The 17320-nt window shown below is 52.3% G+C and overlaps 2 protein-coding genes and 1 long non-coding RNA gene across 3 annotated transcripts in view; 2 read left to right on the top strand and 1 right to left on the bottom strand.

The window, feature by feature from the left end:
- Positions 1-17320, top strand: part of LOC137463965 (zinc finger protein 208-like) — a 1270300-nt gene that overhangs the window by 235022 nt on the left and 1017958 nt on the right. The window lies entirely within an intron of this gene.
- The window catches only part of LOC137463966 (zinc finger protein 271-like), a 1077684-nt gene that overhangs the window by 243464 nt on the left and 816900 nt on the right, over positions 1-17320 (bottom strand). The window lies entirely within an intron of this gene.
- Positions 10118-11320, top strand: LOC137463982 (uncharacterized). Its single transcript, XR_010994044.1, has 3 exons — positions 10118-10221; positions 10370-10490; positions 11089-11320. It is a non-coding gene; the product is annotated as an uncharacterized lncRNA (long non-coding RNA).

Here is a 17320-nt window from a genome sequence, read left to right as displayed (position 1 = left end):
CTTAATAAATTTTCTTTAATTAATAAATTGGAGCATTCATTTATAACAATCTTGAATCCATCTATAACATACTAAAAATCCTAAAGCTTAAATTTCTTACCCATGTGACATACTAAACTCCTCTCTACAATCTCTACAATCTATTTCACACTTTTGTGGTTTCTAGTTTACCTTGAGGCTTTGGAAGTTTTCTCCATGAATGAGGGTCAAAGTCAGTGCTCCCCTGGGGGTCAGGACACCCCAGAGCAGACAGAGAAATACTCCTGGTGTCCTGGGTTTCCACATCATCCCTTCCTCCTTTATTCATTATACACAATTCACAAAGTTCTATTGTGACATTTGGGTCTTGGCCAGTCCTTTTCTGTAGGGTATTCAGTGTCACAGTGAGCAGCCAAAGGTGACATATTAGCATTGTCAGCCTTATTTCACATTATCAATTTTTAATTCTATCTGAAAAAAAAATGTATAATAATGTTCTATTTTTATATAACTGTTATTAATGATGATAATAATAATATTATATTTCACTTGCACAAATGAACCTGAGCTCAAGTTTTAACCTTCCTCTGTCCCTCCATGTGGGAGCATTCCAAAAGCAATTCTTCCTTCTGTTGGTGCTGTTTCCAATGTGCCATTTACAAACTTCACCCACATATTCCCAAACCCACAATTCTTTGCCTTCTTCCACATGCAATTTTTGGATGCATTTGAAGACATCCAGGGGTTCAGCCTCTTTTAACAGAGTGCCCCACTGCTGACACCAGTGCTCTGACCTCAGCCCACTCCAGAGCCAGGGAACTCCAGGGAAGGGCTTCCCATCTGGGAATTTCTGATGGAACTGATTCCTCACATTTACATTTAAAAAGTGACATTTTGTTGTGATCTGGCCAGGCTGTGCCAGTTTTGTTTCACCAGTGGGCAGGGTCAGCACCAAAGACACAGACACCAACTGAAGGACTCAGTGTCATTGACTGTAGCTCAAAGCAGCAAAGAATCCCAAAAGGAGCAGCTCAGCAATGCACCCAGCCAGCAGCACCAGAGATTGCAGCAGTGATTGAGAAAGATCCAGCAGCAGTTACCCTCAGGCTTTACCATGCCCCAGATCCACACAGCAGCTGGGGAAGCTGTCACAGCCAAGGGCTGCAGAGCCACTCCTGGACACTGGGAATTCCTGCAGGTGCCTCCAGCCACAGGTGGGGCTCCAGCCTCGCTGGGAGAGGGCCCAGCTCTGACAGTGCTGAATGAACAAACTGACAGCGCTGCTGGTGCGGGAACATCTGGTTTCATCCTCCTCCTGGGTTCCTCCCAAAGCCTGGCCAGGGCCCAAGAGGAACCAAGGGAGGTGACTTTGCCCATTCAGCCCCAGACAAGGCCAGATGTCAGATTTCATGGCCTTGTCTGGCTTCTAAACACAGAAAGGTCAATCCATGTTTCACTAATGAGTGGATACATCTATCACAGTGCTAATGACCATGCACATTTCATTAGTGAGCAGATACAAAGATAAGCTTTGGTTGGAAGGTTCATCCAGAGGCCACCTTTGGCTCAGGGCCTCACTCAGGGCTGTTGTCCAGGCCTTGGCACTTCAGGGACGTGGTTTAGTGCTGGGCTCGACACTGCTGGGAGACCGGCTGGACTGGATGAGCTCAGAGGTCTTTTCCAACAGAAAGGATTCTGTGATTCCATGATTCCATCTGCTGCATTCAGCCAGGTCCATGTTAGCAGCATTCATTTGCTCACAAAGTCTCCTCAGGCCCAGCTCTTGAGGCCTGAGGCTTCAGCTCCTTCAGCTCCTGGTGATCAGCTGCTCGTGCTGAACCTGACGACTCGGGGAGAAGAACGCAGTCCATCCAATTCCTTCTGGGACACGGAGAGGGGAAGCTGTGGAAACAGGAGCAGTGTTTGGTGTGGCCTCCTCTCTGCCCTGCACGCCTTTCAGCGCTTGGAACCAGCCAAGAGCTTTCTCCAAGAGTGCAATGGAGCAGCTGTTCCTGCTGCCGGGTCTGGCTCTCTCCAGTCTCTGACCTTGCCTGCTTTTGTCCCTCTTGCTGTGCCCTCTGCTCCCCCAGGGCTCGGTGGCTGCTGCCCAGGACTGTGGACTGGCGCAGATCCAGGGGTCGAGACCCTCCTTTCTCTGCCCTTGGAGCTGCCTGGGCACAGCAGCCTTTTCCATCTGGAAGCTCCCCATGGACAGGGAGTCCCCAGCTCTGTTCCTTGCACAAGCTCCAGGAGCCCAGGGCTGCCATCTCAAGTCCCTGCTGGCCCTGGGGCTCCCAGGTGCCTCAGGCTGCTGTGACACCGCTGCACACGGGAGGGAAGAGTGGCAGGGGCTGTGCTGAAAGTCAGCTCCACGTGCTGCTGCTGCTGGGGGTCATTTGTCCAGGCCTGCCCCAGAGCCAGGGATCAGATCCAGGCCCTGCTGCTGCTCCCTCGGGATCAGCCCCAGTTTGGGTGTTGCTGTCAGGGCCAGCAGAAGCGGTGGCTGCAGCAGCGGGTGCTGACCGTGCCCCAGTCCCTGGGACTGGAGGGGTCCCTGGGCTGGGGCTGGGAGCGAGCTGCTCCAGCCCGGAGTGCACTGCTGAGTGCTGTGCTCTGGGGCTGGGGCTCCCCGCACAGGGGACTGGACTGGTGTGCCACAGGAGACAGAGAAGCTGCAGCTTCAGCCTAACTGAGGTGGGTGCATGGGCTGGGAAGAGTGGGGAGGCTCAAGGGGATTCACAGAGCTCCTCCTGCTGCAAGGACGAGGAAAAGGGAGTGGGAACTCAGCAGTGAGGAGAGCTGAGGGCTGGAGAGCAGCTCTGAATGACACTAAAATCCCACTGGACCTCTGAGACATTGCTGCTCCTCAGCCAGTGACAGGATGAGTCCCTAAGCCTGGGGCTCGGCCTTCCTCGTGGTGAGGGGCATCAAGGAAGACAACAGTATGATGGAGACTTCCATGGGCTGGGAACTCACTGGGGGAAAAGAGGGAGCAGTTGGGAAGTACAAGGCAGGTGGGGGAGAGAACTGTTCAGAGAAAGACTGAGCTACAGCTTGAGCAAGCTGCAAAATGTCATTTGGGGTCATCCCAGATTGATTTCATTTCAGAAGCTATTGAACAAGTTTATTTTGGGGTGGTGTCATGTTTTCCCTGGGAGGTGTACACTCTGCACACTTGAGCTGTGTTGCTGAAATGCTCCAGCAGGTCTGTGCTGCAGGTCACCCCATTTCTTCTTTGGCTGATTGCGGCCCGGTGCTGAGCTCCAGCAGAGCCCTGGCAGAGCCCAGAGCAGCCTCAGCACCCGCAGAGCCCGGCTGCAAGTACAGAAACCAGAAAGCACGCGTCAGCTGAAGGCTCCTGTCCCCTTGTCCCAGCCGCCCGCGGTGCCCAGGCCATGCTGGCCGTGCCCAGAGCTGTGCCCAGAGCTGCCCATCCCTGCTGCCTTTGGGAGCAGAGCAGGAGGGCAGGACATGTGCCCAGCCTGCAGCCAGCCACGGCACATCCAGCCCTCAGCAGCTGCCCAGAGCAGGATGCTCCTGTGCTCGCTGCCATCTCCCCAAAGCTCTGATCCCACCATGCCAAGCAGACGGGACCCACCTGACGCCATCCCCCGCTGGAAGAAAAGCTGGTCCCAAACAATGTCCTCTGTGGATATTCTCAGTTCAGTCAGAGAGAAAAAGAGAAGGTTTTCTAACCAGGCGAGAGCCTGGGAGACAGTTGGGAGAGAATGTAAATAATTCTCTAATCTCTCTTGTTGTTCACATTGTTTATCGATAGGTTCTGCCACCGTGCGTCATTCACTGCACACCAATGGTGTGAGATGTTTTTACTCTAGGACCAACGAAATTAGTCCACACTATGTTCTCTATAAATAGAGTGGTGCATTTGAAATAAATCAGAGTTCATTCTCTTTGCCTTTGATTTGGAGTCATTTTCGTTCCCGTCCTGCTCTACGGCGACACTGCACTACCAAGATTGTGGCCCCCAAATCCATCAGTATTTATGTCTCCAGCTGCTTGCACCAATGGCAGGGAACGTCCTCAACAGTGCTGGGGCACAAAGTTACCTTCCACAGGTCATCTGACAGGGCCTTTTTCTCCCTGTGCTTCCTGTCTTTCTCCTTGTCTCCTACTTGCAATTTTGACAGGATTTATTCTTATTTTCTCTTGATCAGTGCTAAAATGCATGTTTCTCTTCCAAGTTTCAGTTTGTTTAGTGATCCTGCCAAGCCTTTTCTCAGAAGCCTTTTTAATGAAATTGAGAGTCAATTTCATCAATTTTGGTGATTCCCTGTGTGAGTTACACAAATCTCCTGTTAATTAGGGCACCACTTAGGAAGGTAGAAAGAGAAAAAGGATCTTTCTGTATGTCAGTTCAGTAGTGGAATATTCATGGATAGAGGGAGTGATTAGCTGAATTTTACATGTACTCCTAACCTGAAAGTGCAACAGCTAACTTGGGGAGAAATTAGAGCCAGATCTCTTCTTCTACCAGCCGGAATTCAAATGTAAAGGAAATACAGCAGGGTGAGAATGTTAGTGCTCAGCTCCTAAAGTGCCTTGTTAAGGTGTTGTTAGAGTAATGGAGATAAACATCTGGGTTCCCATTCCTAATTGTCACTTTAATTGGCTCTGAAAACAGCAGAGATGTGCACATCACACTTATCAATCCATTTGGGGATGTTTTAGGTTTGTAATGTAATAGCTTTTTAGATCTCTAGACAATGCTTCCAGGAGACTAAATGACTGAATGACTTTCTCCTTTTCTCCTCAGTCTTTGCATTCCTGTGCACCAGAGATCTTCAGTGAATGTGTTCCACTCTACTCCAAGCTGAATCTCTCAGCTGTGTTTACAGTGGTTGTCTGTGGGTCTCTTCCGCACAGCGCAATTTTACAATCTTCATTCCTTTATATCTCTGTTTTCCTGCTCTCTGTGTTATCACAGTTGTTCAGCAAGTTTTCTTTCCAAGAATACTAATCACAATATCCCAAAGGAATAAAAAACGGTTGGATATTTGTTCCCCAAGTATTTACAAAAGAACAACTTAAAAACCTGTATAAATGCTGGATGCAAATTGCAAATAAAAATTAACTTGAGAGTTCTCCCAAAAACCTTAAGAAAAAAACCCCATGTATTCAATAAAAACAGATAATTCATCTGCAGAATACGAAAAGGGGCATGTTCTAGAAGAGAAAATTTGTACAACAGTGCTGCACAGAATGAGATGCTTTCAAGCTTTTTGCACTTCAGGGGCAGTATCATTCTCTGAACTGTAATGCTCTGCGCATGTTCTGCTCACCATGGCAGCTTTCTGCTCTCCCCTGGTACAGATCATCCTCCCAGCAAAGGGTGAGTGCAGCCACCACAACTCCCAGCACCGTCCCACACAGCAGGAACCTGAAGGAGAGAGATGGCTTTCACCAGCTGCTGCGTGTTCTAATACTGCCACCTCTCAGCTGCTGAAAGCCTGAATTTCTGTGCCTTTTTCTCCTTCCCCAAATGTTACATTTTGCACCCCAAACCTGCAAACCATTCCTCTCATCAAAGAGGAATGTCTACCCCACCTGTATTTCAATGCCACCACTTGGCTCAGCCTCCTTTCCTTAGACCTACAACTTTTTTCCCAGTGTGTGAAATGCCTCCTCTTTAGAAAGGCATATTCCAGAACTTAGCAGAACAGCAGGGGTGATGCATGGATTGAGAGCAGCCCTGTGGGGAAGGACTGGGAGATCCTTGAGAAGGAAACATTGGCTATGAGCTGTGTGCTTGCAGCCCTGAAAGCCCTCTGTGGCTGTGTCTAAAGAGGGATGTCCAACAGGTCAGGGGAGGGAGTTCTGCCCCTCTGCTCGAGGGAAAGCCAGGAACAGGATGCCCATGGCTGTTGTGGATGTGCCCTCATTGGGAGTGTTCAGGGTCAGGTTGGATGAGGGTCTGAGGAGTGAGGTCTAGTGAAGAGTGGCCCCGAGCATAGCGGGGGGCTTGGACTAGATGATCTCTAAAAGTCCCTTCCATCCCCACCCTTTCTGTCATTTCATCATTTCAGGGCCCACGGGACAGGAGAGAAAAAGAAATGAAATGGGATCATGGCAGCAAGTTAATGGGGGGATATTCTGGGCCACAGATGCGCAAGGAACTCAAGATCAAACCAGCACCTTGGCCAAGAGTCCTCTTAAAGCATGAAATGTACCTCCTGGGGTGCATTAGTTACCCCAGGAAAAAGGGAATATTTTGGTACTCTGAAATTCCAGCTGCTGCCTGCACATTTAGACCGTTAAAAGTCCAATTCCAAATGAAATGGAATATAACTGCATAGTTTAAGAGGCACTTTCTCAAGCAAGGAGAAACACCCTCCCCATAACAACACAAAGAAGTCCTGATGAACAAACTTCCGTCTTTTTCCTTGTGTATTGTTAAGCACCAAAGTATGGCAATGGACATCCTCCATCTGCACAGGTTTGAAGAGAGATCTCTGCACCCTGAGGCAGAGCCACATGGTGGTTGCACACAGCATCCTTGCCTCACAGCAGCCAAGCCTCAAACCAGGAGCAGTTAGTTCCAAGTGAAGAAAGAACTGCTTGGGCTGATGACTCTCAGGGATGACAACAGCCAGAGGCAGGAAGGGATGATGGCACAGCATGGCCCACGCGGTGATGGGTCCTGGGCTCTCCAGAGTCACGACAGGGTTCCTCTGGCCCTTGTACCCCACTCTGCTGGGACAGCAACTCCAGGTCGTTCCTGAGGCTCTGGAAAGGAGCACAAAGGCACTGAACTCCAGAAACACAAACTTGGGAAGTGCAGAGGGACCCGGCACTGTGGGCAAGTGCCAGCGGGAGTGGATGGGGCTGGAGCAAAACATTCCTTCCTGCTTCTCCCCGAAGCAGGGACACAACCCTGTCCCATGGAGGGGGACACTCTCACCCCGGGCTGGCCACCAGCACCCAGGTTCTCCAAATCCCAGCACTGCCACGGAAAGGCAGTGACAGGAGGAGACATCATCCAGCCACAGGCCGTTCATGCTGACAGCTCCCACCACTCCGCTCCTCACAGAAAACCTTGGCAAGGTGTCAGGAGCAGGGATGAGACACGGCCATGGACACATGACACAGGTGGCCAAGGCGGAGCAATATGGAAGTGCAGAAGTTTTCTTCTTTCTCCTATCAACATGCACTGGCGTGGACATGGCCTCCTGATGGAGGGTGACATCACCGAGCGCAGGATTGTGACATGTCCCCCCTCGCTGCTTAAATACAGACGTGGGCAGAGCCGGTGCCAGTCTGGCTCTGGCCTGAACTCCTACCGAGCCTGACTGCGAGGTGTGGAGGGTCAAGCCAGGTTTCTCTGGTGCTGAGTGGTATGGGCAGCTTAATTGTCTTCAAGGCCAATCTTACCTAAGAAGAAGTTGCCTGGACTTTCATTTGTCTCAATGTCAATTCCACTCTTGGAGTTTTTCCCAGCTTTGTCCTTCCCAAGGCTTTTTGTGCTAAAATATCTCAATACTCCATCCTGGATCTTATGAACATCTGCGAACAGCTGTTTTGTGATGCTAATTACATATCACTTTCCCCTATTACTTTTTAACAAATATTTTCTAAAATTATCAATATAGTTACAATTATTGGCACAAATCATATTCATTTATCACATCTCTATCTGGCTTTGTTTGAAGGTGTAGGCCCAAAGCAAACTCCCTTAGTTCCTCCCTGAGCCCTGGCCAAGAGGAGAATGAAACCAGATGTTCCCGCACTAGAAGTTGTGGTAGCTTGTTTATTCAACAGTATAAAATCTGGGCCCTCTCACTTGGCGCAAAGTTGGCGGCCTCGCCTGAGGGTGGGCGAACCACATCGGAATTCCCAGTTACTGGGAGTGCTTCTCCAATCCCTTGGTGTGACAGGGCATCCCCAGCTGACGTGTATGTCAGGACAATGGTCAAGTATTAGGGTAACTGGTGATGTATCTTTCCGAATCCCTACAGGCAATCTTTTCTAGTAATAATCAGGTGCATTGCTTAGCTTATCCTTTTGTACTTCTGTGCTGCTTTGCCCTACAGTCAATGACACTTCTTCCTTAAGCTGGGGTGGGTGTCTTTGGTGCTGACCCTGCCAGCAAGCCATTCCCTTCAGAATTGGACTCGGTGGATCCCTTCCAACACAGAACATTCTGTGATTCTGTGATCACTTCTACAAAGTTTGCTCAGAATGAGTTTCAGCTAAAACACTTGGAATTATTTGCTGAAATTAGAGTTGGTAGATGGAACTCTTGTTGGTAAACAATGGAGGGAGAGAACAGCTTCATGTGGGTTTTTGGGGCGTTGCCCCAATTTTGTGGGTTCCTCCCTCCATTTTGGGATTTCACACCTCCGTTTTGGGGGTCTCCACCCAGCGATTTTGGCTTCCACTCCTTCCACTTTGGGGTCCCCCTTTACTTTTGTGCACCCCATCCCCATGTTCCACACATGCCCAGCGGCCCCAGTGTGCACTGAACGGCCAGCAAGGGACTGGGGAATGCTGGGACCCACAGTGATGTCAGTCATCCCTCCTGGTTACACACAGGACTCCTCGGCCCTTTTTGGGGTGCCCTGGAGTGCCAAGGCCACGGGGAGGAAATGTCTTTGCTGCCATGCTGGGCAGGATCTTGCTTGGCCCATTGTGGCCTCATGTCCCCTGTCTCTCATTGTCCTCTGACAGCCCCTGTGTCCCTGCACCCCTCTCAAGAGCAGGACTTTGGTGCCAGCACCCCCAGGCTCCAAATCCCCGCGTTGGCTCTGTCCCTATGGTATCCCCACGCGGCCGTTGCGCCGGGGCCGTTGTGGCGACAGCCGGCGAGCGGCGCCATGGCGGAGCTGCCGCTGCCCGCCGGGCTCAGAGCCAGCGCCTTCCCCGCCAAGCTGTGGCGCCTGGCGAACAGCCCCCGCGTCCGCTCCGTGCGCTGGGACAGCCGGGCCCGGGGGCTGCTCATCCACCGCTCCCTCTTCGAGCGGGAGCTGCTCAGCCCGGGCGACGCCCGGGGCCCGGCCCCGCACACCTTCAGGGCCACGCAGTTCCGCAGCTTCGTGCGCCAGCTCTACCGCTACGGCTTCCGCAGGGTGCCGGGCCGGGTTGGCTCAGCTGCGCCGGGCGATGCCGGGGCTTGGCTCCACTACAGCAACCCCTGCTTTCGCCGCGACCGCCCCGACCTCCTGCTCCGCATCAGGCGCCGGAGCGCGGCCAACAGGCAGCGGCCGGCGGTGGGGCGGGAGGGCCGCAGGCGCCCGCCCCGCGGCTCCCAGCAGCTCCCCGGGGCGCGGCCGCTGCCGCACGGGCGGGACGGGCGCAGTCGCTTCCAGCCGCTCTCCAGGGAGCGGCCGCCGCTGCCGCCCGGGCGCCCGCCCAGCGGCTTCCTGCTGCTGCACAGGGAGCGGACGCTGCCGGACGGGCGGGAGCTGCGCAGCCCCCGGCCTGGCCGCTTCCAGCCGCCCCCCGGGCAGCGGCCGCTGCTCGCCCGGTGCCCGCCCTGCGGCTTCCACCTGCTGCACAGGGACCGGCCGGTGCCGGCCCGGCGGGAGGGGCCGAGCCGCTTCCAGGAGCTCTATGGGGAGCGGCCGCCGCCCGCCGAGCGGGAGCTGCTGCGCATCCCGCCCTGCGGCTTCTTCGGTTTCTACGGGGAGCCGCTGCTGCCGCTCGGGCGGGAGGGGCCTCGCAGCCGCTTCCAGCAGCTCTACGGGGGGCAGCTGCCTCCCATCGACCGGGAGGTGCTCAGGATCCAGCCCTGCAGCTTCCAGCAGCTCCACAGGGAGCAGCAGCCCCCAGCCCACGACCCACGAGGTAGGAAAAGAGTTGTAGCCTTGCTTTTCCAAAAGGTCCTGAAAAGTGACTGCTTGAAGTATTTTTCCACAAGGCTTTGTCATTCTCGGCCCAAAATTCTCAAGCTTATTTAGAAGGGGCACCTCGAAAGGCAAAAGATTCTCTGCCTGGTTTTCTTGCCTGCTTCCTGTGATGTTTGATCCAAGGCAGCAACAGAGATCTGTGTCCCAGAGCCACATTGTGGAGTGTGACCAATGTCTTTGGATTCTTGCAGCCACCTCGGGCACTTCAGCCCCCAGCGCTCCACCTGGCAGTGCAGGTTGTGCAGCATCTACGGCTTCCGGCTCAGCCTGGAATGTACCTGGTGAAGAGCAGTTGCCACCAGTGGATCTTGGCTTTGTCGTCGAGCAAATGATCCGGGAGATCAGGAGATCCCTGCCTGAAAGGTCTCCCTCTGCTCAGGTAACCCATTGGAGGGGAATGGAAGAGGCTGGGCTGAAAGCTTTTGAACGCTGTTACATGGAGAAGGAGAGTAACCGTATCCTTGATGTGATTCCAGCAAAATACTGAATGATCTTTAGTTTTCTTTTTTTTCTATTGTTCTTTCAAGGGCAATATGAATGTTGCCCCTGAGTCTTCAGGAGGGGAGCCTGTGAACCGGGCTGCAGCAGAGGAAACTTCATCTGGCACCGAGAGCTGCGAGAACAGTTCCCCAGAGCCCGAGGAGCCTGGTAAGGACAGAGCCCCCGTTGGTTTAGAGAGGTGTGAGACGGCTGCTCTGAGCCTGCCTCTGGCAGGAAGGGAGACGAGAAGAGTTGAGCTCTTGTCTGCAGGGTTGGTGCTTCATGGTGCCTTTAGTTCAAAGGCACGTGCTCAACCTGCCCGAGCCCTTCCCTCCACGCTTCGCCAGAGGCTTGGGCACTGAGTCCTCTGCTGTGGCAAGAGAGCAGGGAATAAACCTGACCTTGTGGGAGTTGTGCCACCAAGCTGGGTGTCCCAGTCTGGTTCATACCTCAGCCCCCAGCAGCCTTCAGCCATTTCAGTGAGGACTGTGGTCTCTCTGTCACTGGGACTGTCTGTGTTTCAAGCTCTCGTGGGTGCCATTTGCACTGTGGGTGCTGAGACTTTATTAGAATACTTAAATACTTTACACAGTTCCGTTTGGAAAACTTGGAAGGATCCCTGTTCTTTATAGAGCAGGCTTCAAATTGCCAAGTGAGAGTCTGCCTTTCAGGCCATCTTTTAATGTCCCTGATAGAAGAACAATTGGTGCTCAAGGGACACTTGCACAAGGGCCAGGATTGTCTCAGAGTTCCCTTTGCTTCCCAGATCCCGTGTGATCAACTTGTCCAGGAGGGCTGCCCTGTGTGCCAGGAAGAGACAGAGGGAGAGCCTGTGACCATTGGGCAGGTAGAATTCCTCTGTCTCTAGTTATATTTCTAGATGTGTATAGTTCTATTTATTGATATATGTAGTTGTATTTATAGGTTTATGTAGTTATATTTATCTATCTACATAGATATTTGTCTAGTTAATTTATTTTTAGTTTTAGGTGTATATATTTATATTTTTTGATGTGCAGTTATAGTTGTAGATGTCCATAGTTGCATTTATACATGTGTATAGTTACATTTACATATATATAGTTATATTTGTAGATAGGCATATTTATATTGATATATGGGGGTTTAGTTACATAGATTGATATCTGTATAGGTGTAGGCCTCTTTTTAACCTTTTCCCCTGCTCTGCTTCCTCCCTCACCTCTTGCTTTTCCCCCGTGCCCCCTGTGTTCCCTGTCCCTGTGCTGGGTCCGAGCTGGCGGCCGGGCCGGGCGGAGCAGCAGTTCCAGCCCCGGGTGTCCCTGGAGCGGTGGGAGCTGCCGGTGGCCCCAGGCAGTGTCCCCTGAGGAGCTGCTGAAGGACGGTGAGACTGAGGGGGCTGAGGGGGCGGTGACGCTGAAGGGACGGTGACCCTGAGGTGCTGCTGGGGCTGAGGGCTGTGGGGCAGCCGAGGGCGATGGTGGCACTGAGGTGACAGGGAAGTGGCACAGGCCGAGGGGTGGCGGGTCTAGGGGGACGGGATGGGTCAGAAGGGACTGAGGGGCTGAGAGGACTGTGAGGGGCTGAAGAAACTGAAGGGGGCTGGGGGTTTGCCGAGAGCATGGCGGGGCTGAGGGGATGGAGGGGGCCGGCAGGGAGCACAGAGGGCTCCGGGACTGCAGCTCTGCCAGGCCTTGGAACCAGTTGCAGAGCCTCCGCTTTTGCCACGGCTGCAGTGGAGACCTTGAGGACAGCCGGAGACTGACGGGAGCCAGCAGGGAGAAGCTGAAGGCCAGCAGCAAGAGCAGGGAACGGGGACCTGCTGCTGCCACGCTGGAGAGAGCCCGGGTGAGGCCCCAGGGCCGGGGAAGCAGGGTGGGGCTGAGGGTGGCGTGGGCTGTGGCCGTGGGCACTGCCCGGCGGGGCAGCAGCGGGCCCTGCCCGTGCCAGGGCTGCTCAGCGCAGCTGCCCCGGCCGGCACAGGGGCTGTCCTTGGGCAAGGCAGCTGTGCCGGCAGGGCCCGGGAGCTGTGCCGGCCGTGCCGGGCTGCCGGGGCTGCGGGACAGTCCCGCCATGGCTGCGCTCACCGCAGCCTGGCCTGCTCGGCTGCTTTTTCTTTCTGACCCTCCTGGGGAGGCTCTGAGATCTTCCCTTCCCTGATGAAAGTGCAGCTGCTGCCAAGGAAAACGTCCCCATACTGACTCAGTGCTCCCTTTGCTTCCCAGCTGTGCCATCTGCCGTCCCTGTCCAGGAGAGCTGCTCTGCACGGGAGGAAGAGCCCGAGGGAGAGGCTTTGAAGATGGGGCAGCAGCAAGAGCAGGGAACGGGTGTTATAAGTTAAAGTAAATAATTTGTCTGATCCTTTAGGGATTGATAAAAAGAATTTTATTGATTACAGCAAGTAATGACAAGCAAACAGCGCTGGGAGCAGACGGGGAGTCAGTGCTCCGCCAAGGCTCACACCGCTTCCCTTTTCCCACGGTCCTTTATTCTCCCCCTTCTTCCGCGTTTGTGGCTTTTCCGGTAGTACTCTGCGCGTGCGCCTCCAGTTGCTAGGGGGTCGCCGCCTGCTCTCTGGTGGTCGTGTGGATGAAGGCTCTCCTCCTCTTCCTCGCTGGGGGTTTATGACCCTGTAACAATCTTTCCATAGATGGTTACACACCTCCCGACCCTAGTTGTACAATCAACTTAAGGAGTCAGCATATCCTCGGGTTTCCTGTTATTCACAAAAAACCTCTTCCTTTGCCTGAGTTCCTGTTTAATGATGAACAAAGAGACTTCTCTTATCTGTTACAAGGGGTCTGGAACACAAGTCCTGTGAGGAATGACTGAGGGAGCTGGGGTTGTTTATCCTGGAGAAGACTCAGAGGTGACCTTATCACTCTCCACACTCCCTGTAAGGTGGTTGCAGTCAGGTGGGGGTCGGTCTCTTTCTCCTCACAGCAACTGACAGAACCAGGGGACAGTGTCTTAAGCTGCACCAAGGGAAATTTAGGTTTTATATTAGAAAAAAAGTTTTTTATGGAAAGGGTGATAAAGTACTGGAATTGTCTGTCCAGGGAGGTGGTGGAGTCACCATCCTGGGATGTGTTTAAAAAAAGACTGGATGTGGCACTCAGTGCCATGGTTTAGCTGAGGTGGTGTCAGGGCATGGGCTGGACTTGATGATCTTAAAGGTCTCTTCCAATCCAGCAATTCTGTGATTGTGTGACATCACAGACCAGGTTGTGACATCATATAGTTGGCTGTGACATCCCTGGTTTATTATGTGACATCACAGAGCAGGATGTGACATCACAGGATGCTTGTATGACATCACAGAGCAGAGCGAGCTGTGAGGTCAAAGAGTGTGCTGTGACATTATAGGGTGGCTGTGTTCCATCACTGAAGGTGTTGTGACATCACAGGGTGGGTCTGTGAGCCCACAGAGGTGCTGTGTGACATGTTAAGTGAGTTCTGCCATCACAGAGCAGGCTGTGACATCACAGAGCAGGCTGTGACATCACAGAGGAGGTTGTGATGTCACAAAGTCGGCTGTGACATTACAGGCTGGCAGTGTGACATCACAGAACGGGCTGTGAGGCCACAGAGAAGACTCTGCCATCATAGAAAAGGGCTCTGTGACATCACAGAGCAGCTGTGTGATGTCACAGAGAAGGCTGAGACAATACAGAGTGGGTTGTGACATCACAGAGCTGACTGCGAAACCACAGAGCAGGCTGTGACATCACAGCGAGGCTGCATAACTTCACAAAGGTGGCTGTGACATCATAGAGCTGGCTGTGACATCACAGGGTGTCTGTGAAATCACAGGCTGGGCTGTGACATCACAGGGAAGATTTTGTGACATCACAGAGCAGACTGGCACCTCAAAGAGCAGGGTGTGACCTCACAGGACACCTGTCTGATATCACAGGTGGCCTGATACATCTCAGAGTGGGCTGTGTGACATTACAGGGGCTGTGTGACATCACAGGGGCTGTGTGACATCACAGGGGCAGTGTGAGGTCACTGGGGAGGTCACTCCACCCCAGACCCCCCTCCCAGTTCCCCCAGAGAAGTCCAACGCTGCTCATGCACAGCGGGGTCCCCTGTCCCCCCGGGTCCCCCCGCCCCCGGCGCCGCAGCCTCCCCCAGAGGATGTTCCACGAGATCGACCCCAGAGCCTGACACGGGGACAGGGGCTGAGACTTTGGGGGGTGGGACAGGAGGACAGGAACCCACCGGCAGTGTCCCCGTGTCACCCAGGGCCAGAGCCTGGGCCAGGGCTCCTTCACCCTGTTACCAATGAGGGCTTGAGAGCGCTGAAAAAATCCCCAGCAAGGAATCAGCAAAAACCAGATTTAATATTAAGTGACAGCACCACAAAGTTCCTTGGCAAGAGTCACTCTGCTCCTGACTGGACACTGCAGGCACACCAAGGAAACAAAGCAACAACAAAACCAAACAAAATCCAGGCAATCAAACCAGAAATGAGCTGAGACCTGGGGCTTTCATTGCTATGGAAAAGAACTGTCCTTCTCGTCCAGGTGCCCATGGCCAGAACTGGGATTTCACCTCCAACACTGCCTGTTGTGACAGACTGGAGGAGATTGTTGGCTGGAAACATTTCATGTGTGGGGAGGAAGGGGCAGGTCCAGCCTTGCCCTGCCCTGGAATCCCAATCCCCCCCGAGCCTCTATCCCAGCCCAGCAGTGTCTGCCAGTCCCTGGCACAGCACAGGCAATGCTCCACAGCCACCTCTGGAGCCCCCAGCCCAGCTCCTGAGTGACCAAATGACCCCAAGTCCCACCTGGGGGAAGGGCCCAGGAACACCAAGGGGTATTTATGGCTGAGCACAAGGCAAGCACACGTCTTGACTCTACCTCCTCTTGGAATTTCTATTTTTTTTAGAACCACTGGAATCTAGGAGTTGGTAGCTCTGTGTGTGCTTCTCTAAATCATATTTTTCTCTATTTCTGTGTCTTCTTGTGAATTTTGATTAACTTAAAATTGAACAGGTTTAGAGTTTGTGATGTTGAATGGGCCAAGTTAATGCTTTGAGAAGTGTTTTTGTTGATTAAATGTTGTATAAGACATTTTGCCAAAGTTTCTCTGCTCTTCTAAAGTTCCCAATAAAGGCTGTTTTGTTGTTTTGAGCTCCTGAGAATCTCTTGTTGGTATTTCTCCAGTGCATCCAACTCAGAGGACACAAACAATTGCAATTCCTCTTAAATGTCTCCTTGAGATAATTGTTTGAGGGATGGGGATCATGGCTTGTGTGTCCTGCTTGGCACAGCCCAGGCAGGGCTTTCACAGCCCCATTCCACACTCCATTTCCCAGCTGGAGCCGCTGGTGCCTCTGAGTTCTGCTGCCCCAGCCCCAGGGACGCTCTCCTTGTCTGCCCATTCCCCCACGGTCTCTGGGCAGGGATGGCCTCAGTGGGGGCTGCTGACATCCTCAGCACCTTGGAGGCTGCTGCTGAATTTTACTGCTCCAGAGGCTTCTTCAGCCTTCCGCTCTTCAGTTCAGGAATTCAGTGTCCCAGAGCTCATTAACATTCAAAACACCTTAACAAGCCAAGCCTCTGGGAATAATGTAAATGTTCAAATCATTTGTGGTTAATTAGCCCAATTACAGAAGCCTCTTCAAAGTGATTACACTAGATTTAAAAAGACAGTGAGAAAAGATTTTTCAGGTCCTGTTTAGGTTTTTTTTTCCTTGTTTTTACATTAATAAGTGCACTCTCCAATTGACACTGAATCCAAGTACCTCCTCATGCAGTTGGAATAGATATGAAAATCAAGACCCTTCATGGCTGACAATCAATCAGACTCTGTCCCTACCCCCACCCCACCATCTCCCCCATCCAAGCCCTGGCACTCAGAGCAGCCTTGTGCAAATCTGAGCTCCCTCCAGCCCAGGCTGCACCTGCAGGTTTCAGCTCCTTGGCTCCAACTCCCACCTGCTTTCCTTGGAGAAGGAACTGCCCGAGACACAGAGGGATGTTCATTTCTTGTCAGCCAACAAAGCCAAGGGAAGGCACAGCTCCATCAAATGCAAAAGTCATTCCTCTGCTGGATATTAACTCCACTGTGCACAGCAGACAGTCTCAGAGCAATGGAAAACACCTTCTGAGCCCAGCACAGATCCCAAGGCCCCCCAAACCCTCCCTGCCCCGATTCTGCCCAGATTTGCTCTTTGCACACACGAGTCACAGGCTGAAGTCAGGAGCTCCCTCCATGCCCAGAGGGAAGAAAAGAGGGAAAGTGGATGAAGAGCTCTCCTGTGCAGAGCCAAGGTCCAAATCCCCCTGCAGTGGGAACCACAACTCATCAGGTTTGTGTCCTTTGGGCTCAGGGATGGTGACACTCAGAGGCACAGAAAGGTTTCTTGCCAAGAAACACAAGCTGAACATTTGAACAGTTTAATAACCATCCCAGCTCTTCCCTCAGCTCTCTGTGATGTCCCAGCAGGATCTGACATGTCCCCCATTCCCAAGGGATTTCTGTACAGGAACAGTTTTAGACAAAGACACAAGAAAAGGTAATTCTATGATAGATATGAACACTAATAAGGATGTTGACTAATATGATATTTTTTTGAACTTCGGAAAGATTGGACCACTCCCTGAAGCTCAAAGCATGAAACCAGTCAGGTGAGAGGCACTTGAATGACCAGAAAGCATCTGGAGGAGAAAAACTTGGAGCAATAGGAAGTACATAGATCCAGCTGGTCGAGTGAAGAGATTTCCTTAAACAAGGCCATTTAAACAGGAGAGTGGGAAACACCTGAAGGAAGAGAGAGATGATATAATAAACAGAATATTGGTGACTCAAGTAGACAGGAAGATCAGTATTTCTTCTTCTCCCATCAGTACACTTCCAGGAAATTCCTGTTCCTGGAGGGAAAACTTTGCTATTTCTTAAAAATACTCAAGTGACCTAGATAATAAAAATGTGCCTGTATATTATTAAAATAAAAGATATTACAACTTTTGCCCCGTTTCCAGGCAGACATCAGCTGTGTGCCCATGACC

This window comes from Anomalospiza imberbis, chromosome 33 (assembly GCF_031753505.1).
Source record: "Anomalospiza imberbis isolate Cuckoo-Finch-1a 21T00152 chromosome 33, ASM3175350v1, whole genome shotgun sequence".
NCBI lineage: Eukaryota > Metazoa > Chordata > Aves > Passeriformes > Viduidae > Anomalospiza > Anomalospiza imberbis.
Note: the sequence above shows the minus strand (reverse complement) of the source record. Positions and strands in the feature narration are given on the sequence as shown.